This window comes from Bombina bombina, chromosome 6 (genome assembly GCF_027579735.1).
Source record: "Bombina bombina isolate aBomBom1 chromosome 6, aBomBom1.pri, whole genome shotgun sequence".
NCBI classification, from domain to species: domain Eukaryota; kingdom Metazoa; phylum Chordata; class Amphibia; order Anura; family Bombinatoridae; genus Bombina; species Bombina bombina.
Window position 1 is genome coordinate 1,010,532,008 of NC_069504.1, and position 14,968 is coordinate 1,010,546,975.

At 37.7% G+C, this 14,968-nt stretch overlaps 1 protein-coding gene across 1 annotated transcript in view; it reads right to left on the minus strand.

The window, feature by feature from the left end:
• BPGM (bisphosphoglycerate mutase) overlaps nt 1–14,968 on the minus strand; it is a 135,270-nt gene that overhangs the window by 120,077 nt on the left and 225 nt on the right. The window lies entirely within an intron of this gene.

A 14,968-nucleotide genomic window follows, 5' to 3' on the forward strand; every position in this document is an offset into this window, starting at 1 on the left:
GGGAGCTTCTTGTCCCTCCCTGATGGTTGATGTAAGCTACAGTCGTGATGTTGTCCGACTGAAACCTGATGAACCCCCGAGTTGTTAATTGGGGCCAAGCTAGAAGGGCATTGAGAACTGCCCTCAATTCCAGAATGTTTATTGGAAGGAGACTCTCCTCCTGATTCCATAGTCCCTGAGCCTTCAGAGAATTCCAGACAGCGCCCCAACCTAGTAGGCTGGCGTCTGTTGTTACAATTGTCCAGTCTGGCCTGCTGAATGGCATCCCCCTGGACAGGTGTGGCCGATGAAGCCACCATAGAAGAGAATTTCTGGTCTCTTGATTCAGATTCAGAGTAGGGGACAAATCTGAGTAATCCCCATTCCACTGACTTAGCATGCATAATTGCAGAGGTCTGAGGTGTAGGCGTGCAAAAGGTACTATGTCCATTGCCGCTACCATTAAGCCGATCACCTCCATGCATTGAGCTACTGACGGGTGTTGAATGGAATGAAGGACACGGCATGCATTTTGAAGCTTTGTTAACCTGTCCTCTGTCAGGTAAATCTTCATTTCTACAGAATCTATAAGAGTCCCCAAGAATGGAACTCTTGTGAGAGGAAAAAGAGAACTCTTCTTTTCGTTCACTTTCCATCCATGCGACCTTAGAAATGCCAGAACTAACACTGTATGAGACTTGGCAGTTTGAAAGCTTGAAGCTTGTATTAGAATGTCGTCTAGGTATGGAGCTACCGAAATCCCTCGCGGTCTTAGTACCGCCAGAAGGGCACCCAGAACCTTTGTGAAGATTCTTGGAGCCGTAGCCAATCCGAATGGAAGAGCTACAAACTGGTATTGCCTGTCTAAGAAGGCAAACCTTAGATACCGGTGATGATCTTTGTGGATCGGTATGTGAAGGTAAGCATCCTTTAAATCCACTGTGGTCATGTACTGACCCTCTTGGATCATGGGTAAGATTGTCCGAATAGTTTCCATTTTGAACGATGGAACTCTTAGGAATTTGTTTAGAATCTTTAAATCTAAGATTGGCCTGAAAGTTCCCTCTTTTTTGGGAACCACAAACAGGTTTGAGTAGAACCCTTGTCCTTGTTCCGACCGCGGAACCGGATGGATCACTCCCATTATTAACAGATCTTGTACGCAGCGTAGAAACGCTTCTTTCTTTATCTGGTTTGTTGACAACCTTGACAGATGAAATCTCCCTCTTGGGGGAGATAATTTGAAGTCTAGAAGGTATCCCTGAGATATGATCTCTAGTGCCCAGGGATCCTGAACATCTCTTGCCCAGGCCTGGGCGAAGAGAGAGAGTCTGCCCCCCACTAGATCCGGTCCCGGATCGGGGGCTCTCGGTTCATGCTGTCTTTGGGGCAGCAGCAGGTTTCCTGGCCTGCTTGCTCTTGTTCCAGGACTGGTTAGGCTTCCAGCCTTGCCTGTAACGAGCAACAGCTCCTTCCTGTTTTGGTGCAGTGGAGGTTGATGCTGCTCCTGTTTTAAAGTTCCGAAAGGGACGAAAATTAGACTGTCTAGCCTTAGCTTTGGCTTTGTCTTGAGGTAGGGCGTGGCCCTTACCTCCTGTAATGTCAGCGATAATCTCTTTCAAACCGGGCCCAAATAAAGACTGCCCTTTGAAAGGTATATTAAGTAATTTGGACTTAGAAGTAACATCAGCTGACCAGGATTTTAGCCACAGCGCCCTACGTGCCTGTATGGCGAATCCTGAGTTCTTAGCCGTAAGTTTGGTTAAATGTACTACGGCCTCCGAAATGAAGGAATTAGCTAGTTTAAGGACTCTAAGCCTGTCCGTAATGTCGTCTAGCGTAGATGAACTAAGGTTCTCTTCAAGCGACTCAATCCAAAATGCTGCCGCAGCCGTAATCGGCGCGATACATGCAAGGGGTTGTAATATAAAACCTTGTTGAACAAACATTTTCTTAAGGTAACCCTCTAATTTTTTATCCATTGGATCTGAGAAAGCACAGCTATCCTCCACCGGGATAGTGGTACGCTTAGCTAAAGTAGAAACTGCTCCCTCCACCTTGGGGACCGTTTGCCATAAGTCCCGAGTGGTGGCGTCTATTGGAAACATCTTTCTAAATATTGGAGGGGGTGAGAACGGCACACCGGGTCTATCCCACTCCTTAGTAACAATTTCAGTTAGTCTCTTAGGTATAGGAAAAACGTCAGTACTCGCCGGTACCGCAAAGTATTTATCCAACCTACACAGTTTCTCTGGTATTGCAACGGTGTTACAATCGTTGAGAGCTGCTAAGACCTCCCCTAGTAATACACGGAGGTTCTCCAATTTAAATTTAAAATTTGAAATATCTGAGTCCAATCTGTTTGGATCAGAACCGTCACCCACAGAATGAAGCTCTCCGTCCTCATGCTCTGCGAGCTGTGACGCAGTATCAGACATGGCCCTAGCATTGTCAGCGCACTCTGTTCTCACCCCAGAGTGATCACGCTTGCCTCTTAGTTCTGGTAATTTAGACAAAACTTCAGTCATAACAGTAGCCATATCTTGTAATGTTATCTGTAATGGCCGCCCAGATGTACTAGGCGCCAAAATATCACGCACCTCCCGGGCGGGAGATGCAGGTACTGCCGCGTGAGGCGAGTTAGTCGGCATAACTCTCCCCTCGCTGTTTGGTGAAATTTGTTCACATTGTACAGATTGACTTTTATTTAAAGTAGCATCAATACAGTTAGTACATAAATTTCTATTGGGCTCCACCTTGGCATTGGAACAAATGACACAGATATCTTCCTCTGAGTCAGACATGTTTAACACACTAGCAAAAAACTTACAACTTGGTTATAATCTTTTTTAGCAAAAAAATAACAATAATTAAATTTGACATAAAAAATACAAAGCAACGTTTTTATTCACAGTCACTATAAGAATTCTCACAGCTCTGCTGAGAGAATTTACCTCCCTTCAAAGAAGTTTGAAGACCCCTGAGATCTATCAGAGATGAACCGGATCATGCAGGAAATATAAAAGTAACTGACTGGTATTTTTTGATGCGTAGCAAAGAGCGCCAAAAACGGCCCCTCCCTCTCCCACACAGCAGTGAAGAGAAACGAAACTGTCACAATTAAAGCAAAAAAACTGCCAAGTGGAAAATAATGCCCAAATATTTATTCACACAGTACCTCAGCAATGTAAACGATTCTACATTCCAGCAAAAACGTTTAACATGATAAATAGTTATTAAAAAGGATTAGTGACCTTTAACAGAGTAGTTCCGGTGAAATACCATCCCCAGAATACTGAAGTGTATACATACATGTCATTTTAACGGTATGGCAGGATTTTCTCATCAATTCCATTCAGAAAATAAAAACTGCTACATACCTCAATGCAGATTCATCTGCCCGCTGTCCCCTGATCTGAAGCCTTTACCTCCCTCAGATGGCCGAGAACAGCAATATGATCTTAACTACTCCGGTTAAAATCATAGTAAAAAACTCTGACAGATTCTTCCTCAAACTCTGCCAGAGAAGTAATAACACGCTCCGGTGCTATTTTAAAATAACAAACTTTTGATTGAAGTCATAAAAACTAAGTATAATCACCATAGTCCTCTCACACATCCTATCTAGTCGTTGGGTGCAAGAGAATGACTGGGACTGACGTAGAGGGGAGGAGCTATATGCAGCTCTGCTGGGTGAATCCTCTTGCATTTCCTGTTGGGGAGGAGTTATATCCCAGAAGTAATGATGACCCGTGGACTGATCACACATAACAGAAGAAAGGAAGTTTCAAGTCCATGATAAATAATATTACCTCAATTTAAAAAAAACATGATAAATATCCAAAAAGTTGTGTTTAAGAAATATTACTACCCAAAAAAGGGCCTCCAATCTTCATTACTTTTATAGCAGGGAGAATGATTTATGTGGTGATGCATTCTCTTAATATAATGAGCAATGTGTCTTAAAGGGAAAGTCAAGACTAAAATTGTTATGGAGACACAGGGTGTATGTCGATCCGAGCAGCGTCCGATTCTCAGCGTTCCCAAAGGCGGAAGTGTAACCGTTGAAAGGTCATCCAAGCTCCTCCAATCACAACAAAGTGCCGTAGCAGAACAAAGCCACATAAGCTAATGTTCAAATGGAACATGAAAGCAGACACTGCACCAAGACTCCATATATAAAAATCCAAGTTTAATGGTATAAAGTAAAAAAATCACAGCAACAAAGATACGCTGTAAGTACATAGATAGAGCCCAAGAAAGGCAGGTAGACAGACAGACACAGGTTTCTTGGGCTCTATATGCTTACAGCGTATCTTTGTTGCTGTGATTTTTTTTACTTAATACCAATAAACTTGGATTTTTTTATATATGGAGTCTTGGTGCAGTGTCTGCTTTCCCGTTAAATTTACTAAAATTGTTATTGTTTAAAAAATTAGATAACGCCTTTACCACCCATTCTCCAGCTTTGCACAACCAACATTATTATAATAATATACTTTATAACATCTAAACCTCTAAATGTCTTCCTGTTTCTAAGCCACTACGAACAGCCTCTTATCACATGCTTTTTTATTAGCTTTTCACAACAGGAGCTAGTTCATGTGAGCCATATAGATAACATTGTGCTCACGCCCGTTGAGTTATTTAAGAGCCAACACAACAAAGCACGAATTGTCAATAGATAATATATTTTAAAAAGTCATGTGATCAGGGGGCTGTCAGAAGATGCTTAGATACAAGGTTATTACAGTGGTAAAAAGTATATTAATAGAACTGTGTTGGTTATGCAAAACTGGGGATTATGTAATAAAGGGATTATCTATCTTTTAAAACAATAAACATTCTGGTGTAAACTGTCCCTTTAACCTCACATGTTCTTAATCTATAAAGAAAAAAGAATCCAAAGAGCAGCAGAATAAGGGTACTCACAAAGGTAGCGGCACTCTATTATGAGGAAACGGGGTGCTCCCGAGAAACGCGTTGCTTTTATACTCTTGTTAGGAGATTGGTATTCACACACCCAGCTGTAAATTGTCATACCTTTGGTATTTTTATTTTGTATAATAAAATACTGATTTTTACTTTTACATAAGTCTGGTGTTGGTGTGACAGTCTCCATATCAGTAACCTTAGGGCAGTCCAGCCCCTCTCCCCATTCCATCTGCAGCTTTAGTCGAAGGGAAGCATTGCCATTGGGAACATTGGCCAGAGGTTCAGAAGGCAGAGATTTCCAGCGCTGATCACATCCGGTGGGGATCTTCCACACAGCTAGCTGGTTTGCTGTAGAACACCAGCCTGCTCCTATTGGCATAATAGAGTGCCGCTACCTTTGTGAGTACCCTTATTCTGCTGCTCTTTGGATTCTTTTGTCTTTATTGATCTACACATTTTGCGCCTCTGTTTTTGTCTTATCATAGAAGTGCATCATCCTTTTGGGTGACGACTGAGAGCGGCCTATCAAGTTCTGGGACGTCCGAGGACACCTGTTGGACTTTCCACATCTGGCTTGTCCAGTTCATTGTTTTGCATATTCTTTTTAACACTATTTTATGTTTGCCAATTTAGAGAATAATATCATATATCATATTTCTTGTGCTTATGTTTTAACATATCTATCTATCTATTGTTGTAGCGCCTCCTATAAGAAGCCCAGTGATTTGTATATCACGGTTACTTCTTTATATGTTCTTAATCTATCTCTGCATATATTTGCAAACATTCTATATAATAATTGAAATATATTTGATTTATTGTTTTATTATCCGATTAAGTGATCTGATTAGCTGTTAGATAAACAGAAATATCTCCACTTTTTAATTCTGGAAGAGATACGACTCTACAGGGCTGTTCAGAGCTCATTTACGCAAAGGTTCCATTGACATTAAAACTTTGGATTGCACATAGCGCAGAATATTTGACAGTGCTATTTGCAAATGACCGGTGCAAACAAAAGTTTTAATGTCAGTAGACCCTTTACGCAAATGAGCACTGAACAGCCCTGGGTAAAAGAATTAGAAAACGCACTGTCGGAATTAGCTACCGACAGAATAAAGTGTGCATGCGCACATGGAGATTACTGCTTTAAGATTTAATAGGAGACTCATTTTCCTCTCTGTCGAGATCAGCTACCCGAGGCTGTGCACATGCCTATATTTACATAATTGCATTCCAAAGGTTCTTTTGAATCATCTGTGGAATGCATTACGTACTTGTGAGCATGCGCACGTCAATGTAGCTAATCTCGACAAGGTAGCTATTTTTGACAGGACACCGGCCATATCCAGTGTAGTCTCTAGTCTTCTGCTTTCTGTGCAAACATTATGCTTTGCAAAGAAAGAGAAAACGCAAGAATACTGAAATAGTTGCGCTGTTCTGTTCTTTGTCAAATAGGCATTATTTAAGAGTTTAAATGTTGATATAGACCAGTGTTTTTCAACCAGTGTGCCGTGAGAGATCCTCAGGTGTGCCGCGGCAGACTGACAACAGTGCGGGGGTGTCCCTCTTTCAAATTTTGAAATATTGGTAGGTATGGGACAGGCTCATCAGGCTTCATTTACAACCATGATATAGACATTTATTCAGACAATCATTATGTCAAATGTTGCAAATCACTGGTATAGACTAAGTGAAATTAAAGGGACATTCCAGCCAAAATTTGAATCCTCATGGATGGATTTCAGTTTTAAATAGAAACATTTTTGTAATATACATGTATTAGCAAAAATGCTTATAATAAAAGATAAAGCATAGAAATGTACTTAATTATCCTGGTATCCTTTGTTGAAAGAGCAGCAATGCACAACTGAAAACTAGCTAAACACATTGGTTGAGCCAATGACAAGAGGCATTTATGTCTACCTGGGTATGCTTTTCAACAAAGGATACAGCAAGAAGGAAGCAAATTATAGCTGTTTAACCCCTTAGTGACCAGACCACTTTTCCATGTGTTGACTGTTTGGGACCAAGGGTATTTTTACATTTCTGATGTGTTTGTGTTTAGCTGTAATTTTCCTCTAACTCATTTACTGTACTCACACATAATATATATCGTTTTTCTAAAGATATCATTATTTTCATCATATCTTATAATTTACTATAAAAATATATAGAATATGATAAAAAAACACACTTTTTCTAACTTTGACCCCCAAAATCTGTTACACATCTACAACCACCAAAAAACACCCATGCTAAATAGTTTCTAAATTTTGACCCGAGTATAGAAATACCCAATGTTTACATGTTCTTTGCTTTTTTGTAAGTTATAGGGCAATAAATACAAGTAGAACTTTGCTATTTCCAAACCATTTTTTAGTGATAGTTACATTGGAAGACTGATATCTGTCAGGAATCCCTGAATAACCCTTCACATATACATTTTTTTTAGTAGACAATCCAAAGTATTGATTGATTTTGGTATATTTCATGCCACCATTTCGCCACCAAATGCGATCAAATAAAATTAAAACAAAAATTTGCCAAACTTTTTCACAATTTTAGGCTTCTCACTGAAATTATTTACAAACCGCTTGTGCAATTATGGCACAAATGGTTGTAAATGCTTCTCTGGGATCCCCTTTGTTCAGAAATAGCAGACATATGTCTTTGGCATTGCTTTTTGGTAATCAGAAGGCCGCTAAGAACAACATGTGTATATTGCCCAGCAGTGAAGGGGTTAATTAGGGAGCCTGTAGGGTTAATTTTAGCTTTAGTGTAGTAGACAACCCAAAGTATTGATCTAGGCCCATTTTGGTATATTTCATACCACCATTTCACTGCCAAATGCGATCAAATAAAAAAAAAAAAATTGCTAACTTTTTCACAATTGTAGGTTTATTTACAAACAGTTAGTGCAATCATGGCACAAATGGTTGTAAATACTTCTCTGGGATCCCCTTTGTTCAGAAATAGCAGACATATATGGCTTTGGCGTTGCTTTTTGGTAATTAGAAGACCACTAAATGCTGCTGCGTACCACACTTGTATTATGCCCAGCAGTGAAGAGGTTAATTAGGTAGCTTGTAGGGAGCTTATAGGGTTAATTTTAGCTTTAATGTAAATATCAACCTCCCACTTGACACATCCCACCCCCTGATCCCTCTCAAACAGCTCTCTTCCCTCCCCAACCCCACAATTGTCCCCGCCATCTTGTACTAGCAGAAAGTCTGCCAGTACTAAAATACAGTAGAATCTCAATTAACCGGCACCCATGGGGATTGGTAGATTCCGGATAAGTGTAATTCTGGTTGCTTGAGAGTCACGATTAAAAATAGCTCTAGTTCTATAACCCAGATTCCCAGAACAGCTGAATCTTTTGCTGAAAACAATGTGTTTATTCAGGATATACACTTGTATTTTATCCTGAATAAACGCATTGTTTTCAGCAAGCGATTGAGCCGTTGCATCTTTGTGGATCCTCCCATTGGGCTCTTCCCTGACAGCCGGTAGTGTGACCCCTGGTCCGGAAGTACAGTACTCGTTCCACAGAGGGATACATGACAGAGGGATACTGTACCAAGAAGTTAAAGCCGCCGCGAGATAGCCAACAAGGGTTACCGCAGCTCCTGCTGTTTAAAGAGATCCAGACATGTTTCCTTTTTTTTTTCCGGTTGCTTGAGTTCTGGATAATTGAGATTCTACTGTAAAAAGCATTTTTTTTTTTTTTTAAATGTATTATTATTAATATTTTTTTATATTATGCAGTGTTGGATCCCCCATTAGCCCCCAACGTTCCTGATCCCCCCCCCATACAGCTTTCTAACCCCTCCCCCTCTACCTACTTACCGCCATCTTGGGTACTGGCAGCTGTCTGCCAGTACCCAGTTTGCCCAAAAAATGTGGGGGTTTTTATTTTTATATTAAAAATAAAGTTTTTTCTGTAGTGTAGCTGCCCGCCCTCAATACCCTCCACACCCTCCCCCGCAGATTCCTTAGCCAATATTTAAATATTTTTTTGTGTATAAATGTGGCACGCCCCCGACGTCAAGCCCGCCGCATCCGCGACTGAACACGCACACATCGATGTGCACCGGAACTGGATCCTTCTATTGATGGGCCGCCCACCCGCCTCCCTGCTGCTGTTAAACGATCAGCACCATCAATGGCCGATACAGGGAGGGCCACAAAGTGGCCCTCTCTGCATCGGTGGTTTAAAAAGGGTATTGCAGTGATGCCTCAATATCGAGGCATCACTACAATACCGTGGAAGAGGCTGGAAGCAATCACGATCGCTTCCAGTGCTTCAAACCCCAGAGGACGTGCCTGGCACGTCCTTGGTCGTTAAGGGGTTAAAAAGTTTATCTAAATATGCACCGTGCACCAGCATTTTAAACAGAGAACTTTCTCATAGAGCCTAAGGTGCTTGTACCATCTGGTAATGACTCAATTTGTTAAATGCTGATATTATGCAAGCCCCATTTGTGTTCTGAGCAGTTGCAGGATTTAAACTAGCTATCTAGCTACGCTTCACATGAACGTGCAGAGAAGAATGCCAATACTAAAACAGTGATAACTTTTACTAGAAGCATCTTTGCCAATACATGTATATTGCAAATATTTTTCTATTCAAAGATGTAATTCATCTATTTCAATTTTGATCGGAAAGTCCCTTTAATATCTATTTTAAAAAGGTAGACATTTTTAATACTTAAAGGGCCACTAAACCCAAAATCTTTCTTTCATGAGTCAGATATAAATTTAAACAACATTACAATTTCATTCTATTATTTATTTTGCTTCCTTTTTTAGATATCCTTAGTTGAAGAAAAAGCAATGCACATGGTGAGCCAATCACACGAGGCTTCTATGTGCAGCAACCAATCAGCAGTTACTGAACATATCTAGATATGCTTTTCAGCAAAGAATATCAAGAGAATAAAACAAATTAGATAATATAAGTAAATTAGAAAGATATTTAAAATTGCATTCTCTTTCTAAATCATGAAAGAAAAAATGTGGGTGTCATGTCCCTTTAAAGCTGTTGAAAAATTAAGTATGTCTCTGACAAATTCATACTAGGGTGTGCCAGCAGAATATATTTAATAGATTTATTCATTTTCAGACAGAATTAATGTACTTCAGTTATGTTGGATTTCAATATACCCTCTGTAAAAATAAATAATTTACATGGTGTGGCTCATATAAAGACTGAGCATTGGAAAAAAAAAAAAAAAAAAAGCATGAATTTTTTCATACCAACAAACTTTAATATAGCATAAAAATACAAACTGCCTCTTGTATTAGCCCCTGCCATGACAAGATTATGTTAAATATTTATTTATGTGTAGTAATTACACTCATTGGGTTTATGGTTAGATCAGATTAAACATTTTTTTTTATATAGTCCTTAAAAGGGACCAACACAGTTATATTAATATACTTTTTTCCTCTGTGATCACCTTGTTTCTAAGCCTCTGCAGACTGCCCCCTATCTTATTTCTTTTGACAGATTTGCATTTTAGCCAAACAGTGCTGACTTGTAAATAACTTTCAAGCTATGGAAACTGTTAAAATGCAGATAAGATAAGGAGGCGGCCTTCAAGGGCTTAGCAATTAGCAGATCAGCCTACCTAGGTTTAACTTTCAACCAAGAGTACCAAAAGAATAAAGCAAATTTAATCATAAAAGTAAACTGGAAAGTTGTTTAAAATTGCATTCCCTATCTGAATCATGAAAGTTTAATAATGACTTGACTGTCACTTTAAGTGTTATTCTATAAGAAAAAATGAACAGCCACCCTAAACGGAGTGTCATTTTGAGTTACTTAAAAAAGGTCCCAAAATGCTTATGGTATAATTGGCCAAAAATAATGATGATGATAAAAATACCTAAAATTAATTAACTGAATAAAATGGATTTGTATTTAAAAGCTTCTGTAGGGATGACACTGTTTTATTATTTGGAAGTAGTGCTATGCTTCATCATAAAATGGGTGGGAGGCTAGAGGTCACATGACATATGGAGACATCCTTGTGCGTTGTGTAGTGATGTCAGATGCAATTACTGTAGAAGTGCCCAAGAACAGAGACACTTCCTTACTGCCAGTCGTGCAACTTAAGAAGGGTTGCCACCTCGGCCATGCTTTCCTGGACACTTATGAGTTACACATGCTGCAGGGTGTGCAGGGAGGAACATGTATTGTGCTGTCCAGGGTCACTATTTTTGTGCTGTCCAGCGGCACAATGCATGTTTCCCTCTACAAACCCTGCAGCATGAGTAACTCATAAGTGTCCAGGAAAACATAGCTGAGGTGGCAACCCTAGGTACAGTAAGGGTCAACTATTTAACATATGGAGGGCCACAAATCAACATTTTTGAACACTTAAAGGGATATGAAACCCAAAACTTTTTTTGTGATTCAAACAGAGCATACCAGATACTAGATACCTAGGTAGGCATTTGGAGCACTACATGGCAAGGAATACTGCTGCCATCTAGTGCTCTTGCAAATGGACAACATTCTGGCAAAACTGCTGCCATATAGTGCTCAAGAATTGGGTCATCTCCTAAGCTTCCAATAATGCATCTCCTACGCATATTTACCTGCTTTTCAACAAAATATACCAAGAGAACAATTGATAATAGAAGTAAATTAGAAAGGGTTTTAAAATTGAATGCTATCTGAATCATGAAAGAAAAATGTTGGGTTTCATATCCCTAAATGTATGGCTATAAAAAAACACAAATAGATAGATTTCCTTACAATGTTCTTATGTTTAGCTCAACTTATTCCTGGAGTCACAAAACCTATGGCAGAGGCCACAAGTTGGCTAACTTAGAGGAACAAGCAAGTAAGAGTGATTGTGCCCTGTGAAATTAAGAGAGGATTATACCTCCAAGATGAATATGTTCAGAGGGCAAGCATTACAGCACTAGCCACCAGGGAACTTTTGCTGAAAATGGTAATATTTGAATTTGAAAAAGTATTTCTAGTCTAAAATTGTTTTATAAATGTAATATTCCAATTTGATTTTGAATGTTCATAATAAATCGAATATACATAACCAAATTCAATTTTCAAATGTGTATATTCGATCTATTATGTAAATTTGAAATTGAAAGGGACATTCAAAAACTGTAAATAACATTGGATTATAGAATTTAAGAATATTCGTTTATGTTAATCTAATTTCTACAATAACATTCGTTCTAATATTTAAATCCCTACTTGTAAATTGGTGATCGGCTAAACCTAATATTACCATGAGGTGTGAGTAGATTTAAACAATATAAAAACATAGTTGGTTTTATATGGTCAATGTTAACCCTTCTCTGTCTAGTAAGAAATTTACTAGTAAATTCTGCAAAATGAAAAAAAAAAATCCACTGTACTTTCATTATTTATTTTTCCCCCACTACCCCCAGAGAGGCTGGAGCTGATCCTGCAAATTTTACAACCCTTAACGCACTGCCACAACATGCCGGAGCTTATTTATATCTGACCACAGCAGATGTGATAAGATAAATTTGCTGGGCTTTCAATTATTTATTGTGAACTGTGACGCTTCAGGGATCAAACTGTCCCCTTCATCAGATGATTTGATCCCCGAAACATCACAGTTCACAATAAAGAACTACACTTTGAAAGTCCAGTGAGTGCGGAACTGCTGCTTGTTCTATGTTTCTTATGTTCCTGACACCCTGGCATTGAATTTGGAAGGTGAGAGTGCTAATCCCTAGTGACTGTGAGATTATATATATATATATATATATATATATATATATATATATATATATATATATATATATATATATATATATATATATATATATATATATATATATATATATATATATATATATATATACACACACATACATATATACATACACACACACACACACATATACACAGTGTGTGTGTATGTATATATATATATATATATATATATATTTTTTTATTTTTTATTTTTTATATAATATTTTATACTATTATATTATTTATGCTATTATTATATATGTGGATTATTTGCTTTCTATTTACACTTGCATTATAGCTTATGATTTTCTTTTGTGATTCACATTTGTGGATTTTATTCTCTAGTATCATATTTGATATTTTTTATGATACACTACGTGGGTACAATAGGATAGCGTGGTTTTACATAGTCGTGTGTGTGTGTGTGTATATATATATATATATATATATATATATATCCCCTATTGTACCCACATAGTGTATCATAAAAAATATAAAATATGATACTAGAGAATAAAATCCACAAATGTGAATCACAAAAGAAAATCACAATCATAAGCTATAATGCAAGTGTAAATAAAAAGCAAATAATCAACATACATAAAAAAAATTATATTTTTATATATATATATATATAATATATGACAATAACATAAAAATTCTATATAAAATATCCAAGAGTCCACAGGATATAATGTATCCAAAAGAAGGCAGCAGGACCAAAAGGTGAGTGAAGACTCCCTGCAAATCTTCACCAAATGAAAAGATATGAACAAGAGACTGTGTCTGTGCCTTCCTTCTATAGTGGAATATAACATATATAGACGGTATGGTATACAGAATATTATGGGGTACGAATCCCCTATCACCACACACTTAATTCTAGGAACCTCAATCAATATAAGGGAAAGTAGCCGCCATATATGAATAATGCCCAGCTCGGTGGTGCCTCCAGGTCAGTAAACATGAAAGGAACAGAACCGGAAGGATTACTCAGCTGTGCAAAACCTGAAGTGTAAATATATATGTGTGTGTGTAATGTCAATTAGCCGGTGGCCCAGCACTCCAACCTCTGTGGTGTAGCTATGACCTGGGTGCAATACTCGAAAGTCTGGTATTGATATTTGAAGAAAAGAAGGGCACTTTCAGGATTTTTAGTTTCAACAATAGATATTGTTTATTATGAAAACATCAGAATTTAAACATAAATGGTCATAGTGCCCTTCTTTACTATATATATATATATATATATATATATATATATATATATATATATATACACACACACACACACACACACACACACACACATATACATACATAGATACACACACATATAAATTTGATGCTCATTAAAAGGGACAACAACAAAAATATATCTTTCATGATTCAGATAGAGCATAAAAATGTACTTAATTCTCTTGGTATCCTTTGTTGAAAGAGCAGCAATGCACAACTGGGAACTAGCTAAACACATTGGGTAAACCAATGACAAGAGGCATTTATGTCTACCTGGGTGTGCTTTTCAACAAAGGGTACAGCAAGAAGGAAGCAAATTAGATAATATGAGTAGATTGGAACTTATTTAACATAACAAAGTTTAGCTTACTATTTATATAAACTCACACACTGTCCCATGAAGATATCAGAATCCAATAAAGTTTTTCAGTTTTCTATGCTGAACATACATTTTGGTAGTGTTATTGGAATGGAATTTTCAAATTGCATTTTAGTCAAGTTAATCTTTAAAGTATTGATGAATATTAGATGTTTTCTGTGTGCATGACTACCACATAATACAAGCAAAATATAAAAAAAGTTTCTTAATAGCAGCTCAGTGTATCTGAAGCAAATCCTATAATAGTAATAAACAAGTAACATTTTTGCCATGTAGATGATAGGATAGATAGATAACTACCTACATATATACACAGTTTAGTATTCTCAATTAATCCTAGTTCCAACACTGTATCTGTTTTTATGTTTTAAGAAAACAGTAATAGAAAATGTATAATATAAGGAAGTTGCATTAAAATGAATTACACTTCACTGCGGCCCAAAATAGTGAAATAAAAAGTGTGTGCAGTGACGTGATACCTGCTGTGTTGCAAATGTTATCTCATTAAAGCACACTATATATATATATATATATATATATATACCGGTATATCTTATGTTAGCACACTTTATGTAAGGTGGAAATGATAAACCTACGAACACAGAGCAAGCCCATAAGCAAGAGCCAGCAGATATACATCCTGCATGAAACTGTTACTTGACATCTGAGTG